The following is a 13,845-nucleotide window of genomic DNA, read 5'->3' on the forward strand; positions in this document are numbered from 1 at the left end:
TTCCCCTACTCCTTGTCTAAAACTCCACATTTTATCAACAGGTAGTCTTAATCTTAGCAAATGCCTGTCTCCTTAACATGTAGATGGCTGAAAAGATAATACAGTGGAATAATAAAATGCAACCTAAGCCATCTATTGCTGTTCTACAAAGAGAAAAGGAAAGCAGCTGACTAGTCACGAAAAAGTAAAAATGATACTCTGCAACTAGATATTTTGAAGAGTCTGTTGCACATCTCAGATCTTTACATGTTCCCATGCAGCACATGATAAATAATATATTTGCTTCTAGACTTCTTTCTGAATTAACTCATCCAAGCCTCCCACATTCTTTCAGCTATAAAGGCTTGTGCTCTATCCAGGTCTGATTTAGTAGTTAAAGAAAGAATTAGACAGTGAGGAGACTTTACTTCTGTTCCCCACCCTGCCACTGGCTTACTTTGTGAACGTGGACAATTGCCTCAATTGCTCAGTGCCTCAGTCTCCTTATCTGTGAAATGGGGATAACAACACATTACTCACCCACCTTAGTAAAATGCCTTGAGATTCTTGGGTTAAAAGTACCATTATTGTTAGTTTTTCAAAGAAAACCAATGTAGCAAGTAAGGAGAGAAATACTTCTAACAAATACAGTAGATGCAACTCCTTTCATACATTAAAGTATGACATGGCAACAATTAGAACTATATTCTCCATTGCAGTGGTCGAAATTTCAACAAGAGCCTTTCACTTTACAGTCCTTTAATATACCTTTCTTCACCTTCCATGTTCCATGAGGGCATTTGCTCCCATATCAGGTTGCTCAGTCTTAGCATCAAAACCCACAGAAGGATTCTGGAATAGCAAGAGGCATTTCTTCAGCTTCTGCTGTCAGTAATGTGAAACAAGACGACTGAAAACAAGAAAGAATATTAGTAATTTGATTTAAGACAATTGGCACACCCGGGGTTAGAGGATATAATAAAACCACTATTGGGCATTATGGGTTAACTTTCCCGTGCATCCATGAGTGAAATGACTGAGCCATGTGGCTTAAGTTAATGTAATAAAGAAGTTTGTGTCCTAATTTCCTCATACCATGCTGAAAATGTGCACCTCCCTTTTGACAAATGAGCTTGTCAATGGATTAATTTGGATTATTGACAATAATTGCATGAATGACCCTAATCTTTCTGATCAAAGGACATTTATAGTAATTTTGTTTAATGTCAAATTATTAATGCCACATTATGAGAAAAAAGCATAAGAATTCAACATTTTCCATAACATCAGCTTTTTCTACCATTCTAAACTTGTTCTCGCACAATATCTGTGCATGTCCTCAAGATTATACAATTCCAGTTGCCTCAGATTCGACCTGGTGCCCAAAAAGAAGGACAAAACAAAACAAAAATGTAGGGCATGGTCTTTCTTCTGCCATGGGAACTCTGAAATCAGTTGACCTTCATTAAGTGCCTTTAACAACTCTTGTATGTAGTGATCTGAAGAAGAGCTCTGTGTGGCTTGAAACTTGTCTCACCAACAGAAGTTGGTCCAATAAAAGATATTATCTCACCCACTTTGCATCTTTTAACAGCTCTTGACATGTACAGTAAAAAGTTTCAAGATTCACAAACAGAAAGCCACCTAAATCACGGAGTGATTGTACTCCTCTTTTGTGTCTCAGCACTCAGTGTTGGAATTTACTGAGTGCCTCAAAATATGAGAAGAAAGTGCACAGCCCTTAGACAACTGTCTGTGTAAACTTTGCCTTCATACTTCAAACCCTTCAAGTGAAAACTATCAGAGTGTACCGAGGACAAGGAAAAAATATTAAAACTTTTATATACGATACATTTTACCATGATTCTTAACAGCCAGGCATTTAGCTAAAAGAAACTTGCCAAAATAATCTATATACAATTATTAACTATGAATTGCCTTCTTTGTATGATAAAAAGTGTATTAAAAGTAACAAAATGTGTTAATGCAAAGCCTGCACAGTTGAAAATCACAAAGAAGTCAGAACCTGTGAAAATTACGGTTTCCACAGCAATGTGAGGTCAGATGTTTTATATATTTTGTAAGTTTTATGCTATATATTTTAGGAGATAAAGAGAGACCTAAAAGCTATGTGTTGAACAAGAAAGACAGGAATAGAAAATACCACATGCCTGTGAGTTAACAGTGCTGTTGGAGCCTTGGTAGAGATTTTCAAAGTGGTCTAGGTGATTCATCCACACAACTCCTCTTAATTTTAATTGCAGTTGTGTTTCTAAATCCCCATAACTTCTTTGAAAAACCTCAGCCCTTCACTCTTGCATTGCCTCACTTTTTGTGTCTTTTGTCCTTAAAACATGCTCCCCCTGAACTCAGTACCAAGCTCCTATTGACTTCAGTGGGAATAGGATCAAGCTATTTAGCTATGCAACTTTTAACACTTCATTAACATGTTTAATGCTTTAGGTATCATTAAAAAAATAATAATCCAGGTAAATATTGAGCACAAACAGTGCAAAATCAGGGTCTGCTGGTCAAATATGCAAACTGAACAAAACTGTAACAATGTATCAATCTACCATTAAAACAAAGTGTGTGTCAATGTGAGCCTGTAAGGCCATAAAAAAATGAAATGTGAAACAATCAAGAGTGGTAAGGAAGCCTGATCCTAATGCCCATTGAAATGAACAGGAGCCTTTCTGTAGACATCGATGGGCTTTGGAGCAGGCTCAGAGAGAGGTGCAGTTGTGGAAGCCATGAGGAGAATTCCAGTAACATTGATATCAGAGCTAGGAGGTGGCTGAGAAAATGTAGTAGCATTCTTGAAGAGGCATGAGCTGAGGAGCGGTCCTAGTAGGGACCTGTGCAATGACATGGGTTGCTGAAGAGGAGGGAGCAGTTTCAGATTCACTATTGCTGTAGCAATGGTGTATTGGAGCCTGACAGGACTAGGGATAAGGATTCCACCCTCCCTTCACAACCCGATGTCCAGGTCAGGTGAGGTGAGTACAGCTATCCCCATTTGAAGGAGCATCTTAGGAGGGGGAGAAACTCCTTGGCCATTGATCTTTCTTGGTCTCTGAAATGGGAAAGTCACTTAACCTCATCCATGCCTTAGTTTCTCCAACTGTGTAGTGTCCTGCTGCCTCCTGCCCCCTCAGGAAAAGACTCCCTCATAAAGAAAAGGCTCTGGAAGAGGGGGGAGGCAGTGGGGAAAGGCTGAGCTAGAAAAGGCTTTCCTTGCAGTAGGAAAAGACTCCAGCAGCAGGAAAAGACTCTGCCAGCTCCCTATTGCTGGAGCATTTATGTTGCAAGGGGAAAGGCTCTGGCAGCAGGGAGGGAGTGGGGAGAGGCTCAGTGCTTCTTAGCTCTTTCCCAGCTACCTCCCCTCCGCCAGAGCCTTTCACTGACACGTGTAGCTATCCATCACAGTGTGGCCACAGCCTCCTTTTCGCTACGGCTACAGTACAGCCCCCAGCCAGCAGTGTGTATTGTAGATGTAGCCTTAGTCTCAAAATAGCAGAAATGGCCACTGCTACCTTGGGTGAAATCCTGGCTCCCGTCAGGTCAATGGCAAAAATCCCATAGATCTGGGTAGTATCTTCCCCAGCCCTGAGGAGGAGCTCTGTGTAGCTCAAAAGCTTGTGTGTCTCTCACCAACAGAAGTTGGTCCAATACAAGATATTACCTCACCCCCTTCTCTCTCTAATATCCTGGGACCAACATGGCTACATTTAAAAAAAAAAGTCACTTGGGTTTACAGTTGCTAGAGCTGGTCAGGAAAATGGTCAATTTTTCTGCTGAAAATTGTGATCTTGCAGAAAAAAATCAGTTCCCCAAAATTTTGATTCAGCTATGCCTCTGTGGCACGTCATGGAAGTTGTAGTTCAAGTGTCTAGTATTTGCTCATATACACACACAAAGAAAAAGTGAAAAAAAAAAAGTTTGCAGGATGAATGAAATAAACACCACCACAGTTTCTCAGATACGGTAGGGCAACAAAAAGCTTTTTGCTTTGCCCAGCTGCAGTTATTCAGTTTTCCAATGAACCTTCCACTTCAGAGGCTTCAGCCAAGGGATGTATGTTTGTTTGTTTGTTTGTTTATTTCTATATGGATGTACACATGACGCACACTCAGGATTGAATCTGCATGGGATGTTCCCTCTTTAGATGCAAACTTTTTTACAGATGGGTAGTTTAGCCAATCTCTTTCTCAGAATTACAGGAGCTAGTTAAATGACGTTTACCAATATTCCAAACTCCTTGTTTACCCTTGAGCAAAATTTTCTTTTAGCCAGAGTTGGCAAATGTAAAGTTCAGTAGCTATATTTAAGTATTTTGTGACATACAAGTGCTTTACTTCAGTTCCTGTTCCTGTTATTTCTGAGTCACATGCAGATTCCTAAAATCCTGCATGAGGAGCCTGATACAAAACCAATTGAAACCAATAAATTCTCATTAATTTCAATGGGCTATGAATCAGATAATAAAACTTGAGAGTATATTTGCATTTTTAAGTAATCTGTCCTTTCTATGCACCACCTTTCCACACCTGTAAGGTTGTCCCTTCATTAACCTTGCCATCTTTGACTGACAATTCCTAGCCCTTAATACTAATAACCATAGCAGGAACTTTATTAAACCTAGCTTCTTTGTATCTCTTGAGTTATGCTGTCTCTTTTCTGGAGGGGGCCAGGATGTCTCACTATCTAACTCTTCACAGTCAGGAAAGGCACAATCATTAGGGCTAGCTAAACCAGTCTTGCAAAAATGAGATCCAGCTTAAACCTTTGCCCAACTCTGAACCCTTACGATGTTTGCATACTTTCAGAAAAGGGATACTTTTATCACTGAGTGCAAACATGAATGTGGTTCACCCTTTTCCTTTCAGTGACCTGTCAGTGGGCCTCTGTCTCCTTTTCCTACTGCAAACCCTCCAATAAGCCGCAGCTGCTGCTCTGTCCCGTGAGCTTTCTGTACATGTCTTTTCCATCTTGATGTTGTTTTTCACTTCTGCTCTGCTAAAAAGGAATTTAAGCACAACTCATATTTAGGACATGCTTTAAGGATGCCACCCAATGTGACTTCCATGTCAAGTGTTAATATGAACTCTGTGTGGAAAGAGAAGAAGAGGATGACCTAAAGAAACATTACATAGAACAATAAAGAAGCCAAATCCATCAACATGACACTCAGTAGCCAGAACAGACCAGCACAAGACTGAAATAAATAGCAGAAACTGGTGGATGCCCTCTGCACCTGAAAGTGTGGGAGGAAAAAGAAGGGGAAACCAATATTTTTTCATATATATGAGGAAATACCCCCAAAGCACTACATAAACACAGCGCACAATTTTCTCTAGAACACATTAAACACATTCAACAGGTTTCGCTTTTTACATTTTCACTGTCACAAAATAATGTTTCCACAAGGAAGATGATGATGCATGCCTCACTTGAGCTTGTTTTCTGACATTGCTAGTGAGTTGGATATTACCTTCCAATGCTGTGCTGTAATAAGCAGCAGGTTTCAGGATCTTGTCACACTATACAAAGAGATTTGCTTTTCATTGTGAGCGTCCCCTTTGGGAGGGAAATATGAGATGAAGGAACATGTCACCAGATCAATACCTGACACCAACAAAAAGAGAAGCTTGCACTAGTCTTGCCGGGCCACAGATGCAATTATAGGCACTAGAGGAAAGAAGATGAATATTATAGAGAGATTGCATATAAATCTCCAATCCCCTATGCAGCCAGTGATCAGATATTTATTTCAGAGGTAATAGCTGTAGTAATTTTTAAATTTCTATTTAATACAGTGGAAGCAGAAGACTAAAACCATGTCTTTCTGTTGAGAGAAAATGTGAAAAGCCACATTCCAAAGGCAGCCAAGCAGCCTATTATAATACTGTTTGAACACCTTAACCACAGTTGGTATCCATTATGACATGTAATATAACAAGCAAACAAAGAGAACGCTGCACAAGGACTTACACATTTTTTTAAATAGAGGAGACCTGATTTCTGTAAACAACCCCCTAAAGGTACTCTCTACCAATAGCAGTCCACTGAAAAATAGATAAGGTTCTCATTATGTATCCTCCATGTCTTGATCATAATTTCTATCATGGTTGACATTCTGGTCCAGTTATATCAGGTACATTCTGTGTAAGTCCTTTAGAAGACTGGGATAAAGCTGTGCCTGAATATGGGATCATTTTGCCTTGGGGAGAGAGTTAGTTAAAGTGCACATAGTTCAAGGTGGATTTCAAGTCAGATTCTGCAGTGCTGGGACATTTTAAAAGAAATAGTTTTGAATGAAAGAGCGCTCAAAAGGAATTAAATTAGTTCTTTTATGTCTGGATTTTTTTCCAGAACCAGCAACACAAATTACATTCTAAAACAGATGGCTAAATATAACAACACAGTATTACATTGAAAAGCAATCAATCAATAAAATTAATACTATTATGTAATGCATTTTGTGTTGCTAAATTATAAGGATTTTTCCCCCCACAGTTTTAGTGACGTTTATAAGGAGGTGTTGGTTTTTGTAAGGATTTTGGTTGAACAATTTCTGAAGCTCTATTTGCCATGATTTCGTTGCATTTTAAATGTTTGTACAGTACCTGATAAGATGCCTCTTCTTGATAATTGTTTAAAGCTATTTTAAATATAATAGTATCCTTGTGTGTTATATTCTGAGCAGCTCTTTGTGTAAGACACAGAGAAATTCACAATTTTTTAAGGTGTTGCAAAAATTTACTTTCTTTGTCCTAAAATATGTTTATATCCTTTCTTCAGATAATTGATTATCATGAGCAAAGAAATAAGTTTATTTACACAATATTGTGAGTTAGCACATAACTAACAGTGTCAAACCTTGGGATGGTCTCCTCTTCATCGGAAATGGGAGAAAGAGCTCCCAAAAAGCTTGGGTACAACTAGAGTTGGTCAAATTATCCATGAATAAATTTTCCAAAGAATTTAGCTCTTATTCCATTTGTGAATTGTTGATTTTTACAAGCGTATTCACTAATCACCATGGTTTCATGAACAGTTTTGCTATGAACAACTTTCAGCCTCGAGGGTTATTTTTAAGCTTTTCACTTTGTCTACTTGCAATTTAATATTAGTGGCATTTGACTAGTTAAATTAGTCACATGGTAGTTTTTTTCTTGTTTCCTGATTGGACAACTAAAACTCTAGTTTGGTTTGTTTTTATTTTTAGAAAAGGAAGATAATGTATGACAAATATTGAATAATCGATTGCAAATAACCAACATCTGTTCATACCCTTGTGCACATGCAAATATGTACATTCATATGAAGAAAATTAATGAATAGGCAAGGACAATTAATAAAAATAATAGGCAAAATGAAATGGCCAAGGTATTACCTTGATCACACTGTTTATTTGTTGTATTGGTCTCCCACACTCTGTTTTGTCTACTTAGGCCTGGTCATGGTGGGTGGGAAAGGGTGTTTTTATTGGATAGGTCACAGAACCCATCAGTGAGATGGTTATGAAAGGACAGTGTTGTCTTGTGGCAGGTGCTAGGGTTTGTAGAACCCAGATCTACGTTATTATTTATAACACTGCGAACAATAGATGGAGAAATAAGAGGATGTGCGAATGGGGGTTACAAAGAGTGACCCTCCAAAGAAACTTGCCAGTTTTGGTAGGGTGGAGTGATTGTTTTCACTATGAATGAACTCTGCAGGGTTCATTTAGCATCTAATCAGAAACTTCTGCATGCACATCCTATAATATTTAACTGGGATGAAACCAAGGAAACTAGGAACAGCAGTTAGGGACTTATATCTCACTTTTGGCCTGTTGGTGCCAGAGTCACATAGGATTGAAAATAGGAAATGAGGGATGGTGTTTTGGTGTGTGCACATGGGGTGAAATTCATCACTGAGCAGTCAGCACAAGACCTGTGGGTGTTATGTGTCCCTTGCTTTGCCCAATTTACAGCTGTCACTAGTGTTGTAACTAGAGAAATTATTTTGGCATTTGGCATATTTGTTGGAAAATGTAGTTTTGGTCAATGCAAAATCATTCACAAATTCATGTCAGGTTCTCTGAAGAGTTTCAAATGGACCAAATATATCAAAATGTTTTGGAAATGCCCAAAATAAATGTTTCATTTTGACTCAACTCAAAATTTTGTATTTTGATTCTGAGCAATTTGACAAAACCAAAGGAGGATTAGAGTCAGAAAACAGAGGAGTGGGCACAGAGGATGACAACTCCTCCCTTATAACTTTTAGCCCAGTGGTTAGGGAATTCACCCAGGATGTGGGAGAACTCCCAGTTCAATTCCCCTCTCTGCTTGACAAGGGGATGGGTTTTTGACTTGGGGCTCCCACATTACAGGAGAATGCCCTAGTCACTGGGCCCATGGGAAATTCTGTAGGGGTCTTTCACAGTCTCTCCTGCAGAAGCTGTTCCACCTTTTATAAAGAGTCATTGGAGCAGGGACTTGAATTTGGGTCTCCAACATCTTGCCTTCCTACTAGGGCTCTAGATTCATTTTCATGCCCTTTCCCTAGCCCAGTGACTATTTCTATTTGACCAGAAACTACATTTTGATTTTGATTTTTCAGAATTGGCATTGAACCAAAAAATCCATTATTTGCCCAGCTCTAGCTGTCACATCTGCACCCCATCCCATTTAAGCTCTGAGACTGGGCTAAGTAGTGCATGGGCCATCTTCAGGCTCTTGCCACAGAGATGAGATTCATTCAAGGTGCAGTGCTCTTTATGGCTGCATAGGACAAGGCTGCCTCCTCCTGGGGTGCTACATTGCTATCTACTGCAATGTTCCCCACAGAGTTAACCTATTTGCTTGGTGTTGAGTGTTGACTAGTGCTGGGAGAGTCATTTTAATTTAATGAGAATAACCAGTTCCAGAGTCTCCCTTCCCAATGCCCTGTTAGTTCAAATTGGTGTATTACCGCTGAATGCACTGCTCACAGATGGTGTTTAAGTGCTTAATGGCTTTCAGAAGATAGAGACATGTTGAGTCTGGAGGAAGATTACAGTTTTCCTCCAGATAAAGCAAATGTCCTTAGGGATATTTTCTGTGCAAAGGTGGAAACAGGTTCAAATACAGGGGGCTCTTGCAGTAGAACCAAGACTCAATATAGTACATTGTCACTATTAGCTTTAATGAAAATGGTTTTCATTTTGTTTCTTCAGAACTTCTCTAGATGTTTTAGAGTGGTTTTCTCTCCTAAGACATTTCTCTTTCGCTCGCTCCTTTTTTCCCCCTCCTTGGCTCAGATGGGGTTGAAAATGAATTTACTCTGTCTACGCTGTAAGATTCTTCTGTGGTATCTAACCCTTCACTTTTATTTCTCATACAATATGTTTAGTATTGGTAGAGGCAAAAAAATAAATAAAAAAAAAGCTCTGAGCAGTTCTGTAGGTTGTGCCTCTGGGTGTGGCCACAATTTATCCTGTAGCTTCACCCTCCTAAATCTATTGTACTCTTTTCATGTTCTTTCATTGTCTTGTTTGTTTGTTTTTTTCAAACCATTAGAGGGCAGGGAGGATGGGCGGAGCTAATTTCATTTTCTTACTTCTTTACTCACCCAGCTGTGTCCTTGGGTCCAGATAAATGCCCCAGCCCTTTGTTCATTTCTAGAATGAAATTTAAATTAGTACTACTTAAAAGTTCTGAAATTTGCAGTAAAGTTTCTCCATTTTTTCGTTCGTTCTCCTCCAGAGCTAGAACCCGATATGCTGAAATATTTTACAAGTATTTGTTCTTGTAAGATTTCCAGCCTGCTTTTTCAGATCCAGAGGTAAAGAAAATTCAGCTAGTCTTTGGATAAGCAACATTTTAGTTACCTACGCAAGCTCCAGAGATGCCTATAGCCAAACATTATTTTTGCATTGTCAGTGTCAGATGTAGTTCAAAGGTGATGCTCCAGATAATTGTTTCTCAGATACCTGCCTGGAGGGTCTTGCCCACATGAATAAACTGAGTGCCATATTTGGAGTTGGGAAGGAGTTTTTCCCTTGGTCAGATTGGCAGAGACCTTGGGGTTTTTTTTTTTGTCTTCCTCTGCAGCATGGGGCACGGGTCACTTGCAGGTTTAAACAAGAGTAAATGGTGGATTCTCTGTAGCTTGAAGTCTTTAAACCATGAGTTGAGGACTTCAGTAACTCAGCCAGAGGTTAGGGATCTATTTCAGGAGTGGGTGACGTCCTGTCGCCTGCAGTATGCAGGAGGTCAGTCTAGATGATCACAATGGTTCCTCCTGACCTTAAAGTCTATGAGTCTATGTTAAAAGTCCTCCTGATGTTCTAGGTCCAGCAAGTCCCCAATAACAAAGTTAGGATGATGTGTTTTATTTTGGCTCATGGCCAGGCACAGGATGCAGCCAGACCTGTGTTATTGCAATTTCAGTCTCTGCTGCCTTCTAGCTCTGTTCATGTGGTCTGACAGAATATTGAACCTTTAGGAAACCTGCCCTTTGTAGCAATTCTGCTGAGGTTTCTAGTAAGTTTCAGTAGTTTGGCAGAGTGGGTGGTGCCAGGTGCACTCACGTACTATTGTGAGGTGCATTTCTATGAACCAAAACAAATCTGGTAGGTGTAGTGGTTTTATCTTCTTTTTCTAGGGTTTTGGGTTTGGCATTGTTTTGGCAGTTTTTTACCACTGCAGGCACAACTGAATATAAACCTGCTGTCATTTCCAGCATTTCTTCCATACTGTGATTCCTACTTTTTCAACAATTTGGAGCATAAATTCCCCACTTCTGCAGGCATTTTCATTTAACGGAAATATTTAATGCCCCTTTCTCTCTTCTGCCATCTATCTCTAAATGCAGCCATAGATCAAGCTTCAATCACTCCTTGCCTCCCAATAATCCATGTTCAGATTATAACAACATCATGAATGATGAAGGCGCATTATGAACATAGACTTTGATTTTAGCTGCTTAGTCGATGCTCACAAAGTCCAGAATTTTAAATGTCGCTGTACTCTGAAAAGCAACTGTGTAAAAATGATGACTTCTTCAGCATATTGTCTCCCGATTTGTATTCAGAGCCTTCTCTGCTTAATATAAAGTCAGACATAAAAGTAATATTTTACCTGGGACCCTAGCAGATAGAGCACCAATCTGGGAGTCTGGAGATGTGGGCATTCTTCTCAGCTCTGCCACTGGCCTGCTGGCACCCTTGGGCAAGTCACTTCATCTTGCTGTGTCTCTAATTCCCTCTTTTACAGACTGAGATAATGACACTTCCTTTTAAAGCATTATATAGAATGAATAATATTTGATTTGTTAGTGTCGTACATAGAAAAATGAACCAGATTCCATTCCAGCTCACACATAATCAACAGATATATTAATTATTTTCCATTTGAAGGATGACTTGTACCAACCACATTGTCTTCTGCTATGCCGTCCATTATACCTTGGAAATTCCACTCAAGGTAATAGGATTGCACAGGTATAAATGAGGGCATCATTTGTCCTGAAGAATCTTTATTACTGTTTGTGATGTACGGGCCATCATCAGATTCCATGATAAATGTACACGACTGGCATATAGAGAAAAACATATTTTTACTTGTATACTGAATAAATGTATTGTGCAAATCATTGGGATACAATAAATGTGGAGCCTTATGATACCATTTTTATAAAGTCACTTTTCAATGTATTTCTGCACTTTACAGAGTAGTAGGTTTTGTTAATCTGTATCCATAAAAAGAAAAGGAGTACTTGTGGCACCTTAGAGACTAACAAATTTGTTAGTCTCTAAGGTGCCACAAGTACTTCTTTTCTTTCTGCACTTTATATCTCCTCTATGGCGTCATAGGGTGAATTACTGCATTTATTTGGTTTACTTTACATTGTGTGTGTGTGTAATAGACACATTTAGGGCCAGATCCTCAGCTGACGTAAGCTGGTGTAGCTCTATGAAAGTCAATGAAGCTATGATGATTTATATCAGCTTGTGAAGCTAGCCCTTAGCTTCAGAATGCAAACTAAGCCAACCAGCGCATTGCTCAAACGTTCACTACAGTTTCAGCAACATAGTTCTAGCTTACCCCAAACTACACAAAGTGCCTTAGATCAGTCATTACTTTTTTAAAAATCGTAGAGTAGCTTGAGAGTCTTTGCATTGTTTCTTTTCTTATTGTCCATTTTATTGAAACCATTGACCTGTTTTTGTTGCAATACCATCTCTGCTACTTGTTACTCTAGTGTTTTACAAACAAAAATGTAAAATTAATGTCCTAGAACAGAAGCATTCAGCCAAATTACTTACCAGTAAATCCAAGGAATAATGGGTTAATAATGGACACATTGCTCACGTGGCTTCTCATTTGGAGCTTTATTCACTTTCCACCCCCTGGTTGAAGGGTTTTTTAGGGTGGTGGTTTGTTTTTCAAAGGTAACCCTCATGCTCTTTTCCCTAGAGCAAACTTTATATAAATCTCCTTGAAGTTGTATCTGCCAGCACTGTCACTTCACTTGCAAGCTTTCACTAGTAACATCAGCTAAAATATTTTGGATGCCTGTTTGCACTTGCTTCACACACTTCACTTCATGCTTTCCCCCATAAGATATTGAATGAAAAACCATGTTTAAGAACTATACCTCAACTTTCAAAGCACCAGCAAAGGAAAAAAATACACCAAGATTAATGAGTGTTCAAGGATAGTTAGTCTTAATTTAAAGGTCAGTTTAGAACTAATTCAGCTTCTGTTAAAGTCAATGTAAAGGCTCCCTTTGACCTTAATGCAAGCTGGTCTGGGCACTTTATTCCTAAAGCCTTTATCTTATATAACTCTTCACCCTCCCTGGTATTTAATCTTTTGATATATTCATAGAAGCAGTTGAGTCCCCTCTCAACCTTCTTTTGCGAGGCTAAACTAGTCTAGCTCTTCCAGTCTCTTCTCCTAAGTGCCTAATTTGTAATGAAGGAGGTGCTGGGGCTCAAGCAACTTTTTTACTTTCATAACAGAAGTGACAATCCCAGAGGTGCTGGGGCAAATTAAACAAACAAATTAAGCACTGGATAGGCCCTCAACTCCCCTGATCATCCTCATATCTCTTCTCTGCACCTGTTCCAGTTTGAATTCATTTTTCTTGAACATAAGTGACTGGAATTGTACACACTGTTCCAAATGATGTCTTATCATTGCCTTGCTTAATGGCATTAATACTTCTCTCTCTCTACTGAAAATGCCTTGCCTGATACATTCAAGGACTACATTTGCCTTTTTTTACAGCCTCATCACACGGATGGCTCCATAGTTATCCTGTGGTAGACCAACACACACAGGTTTCTCTCCTCTTCTATCACTTCCAACTGATGAGTGCTCAGCTTGTAGCAGAGATTCTTATTATTAGACCTTAACTGCATGTTAACTGCATTAATATAACTTTGTACTATTGAATTTCATCCTACTGGTGTTACTCCAGTCTTCAAGGTCATCCAGATCGTCCTGAATAATATTCTGGTCCGCCTCAGTATTGGCAATGCCTCCCAACTTTGTATCATCAGCAAATTTCTTTATCCCACTCCTGCTTTTTGTCCTAAGGTTAATAAAAATATTGAATAAGTTTGGCATGAAATTTCTTTGCTAGCCCTGAATGGACCTCTCTTTCAATCCTCATAAGTTTCAGTGTCTTCTGATGCCGATGCTGAATAAGTCTTTGACATTGGTCATTGTGAATGAACTAAGCCTAAGTTCTTTTGATAAGTTTCAGGAAACCATATAGATATTTTTGTGTTTCACAGAATGGGAGCCAAGTCTTGTTTTCTTAAAATAAAAATTAAACCAAAGAACACTGGCAGTTTGATTTTTTTGAATCATACATCTTTAC

The sequence above is a fragment of the Chelonia mydas genome, chromosome 2 (genome assembly GCF_015237465.2).
Source record: "Chelonia mydas isolate rCheMyd1 chromosome 2, rCheMyd1.pri.v2, whole genome shotgun sequence".
Lineage (NCBI taxonomy): Eukaryota > Metazoa > Chordata > Testudines > Cheloniidae > Chelonia > Chelonia mydas.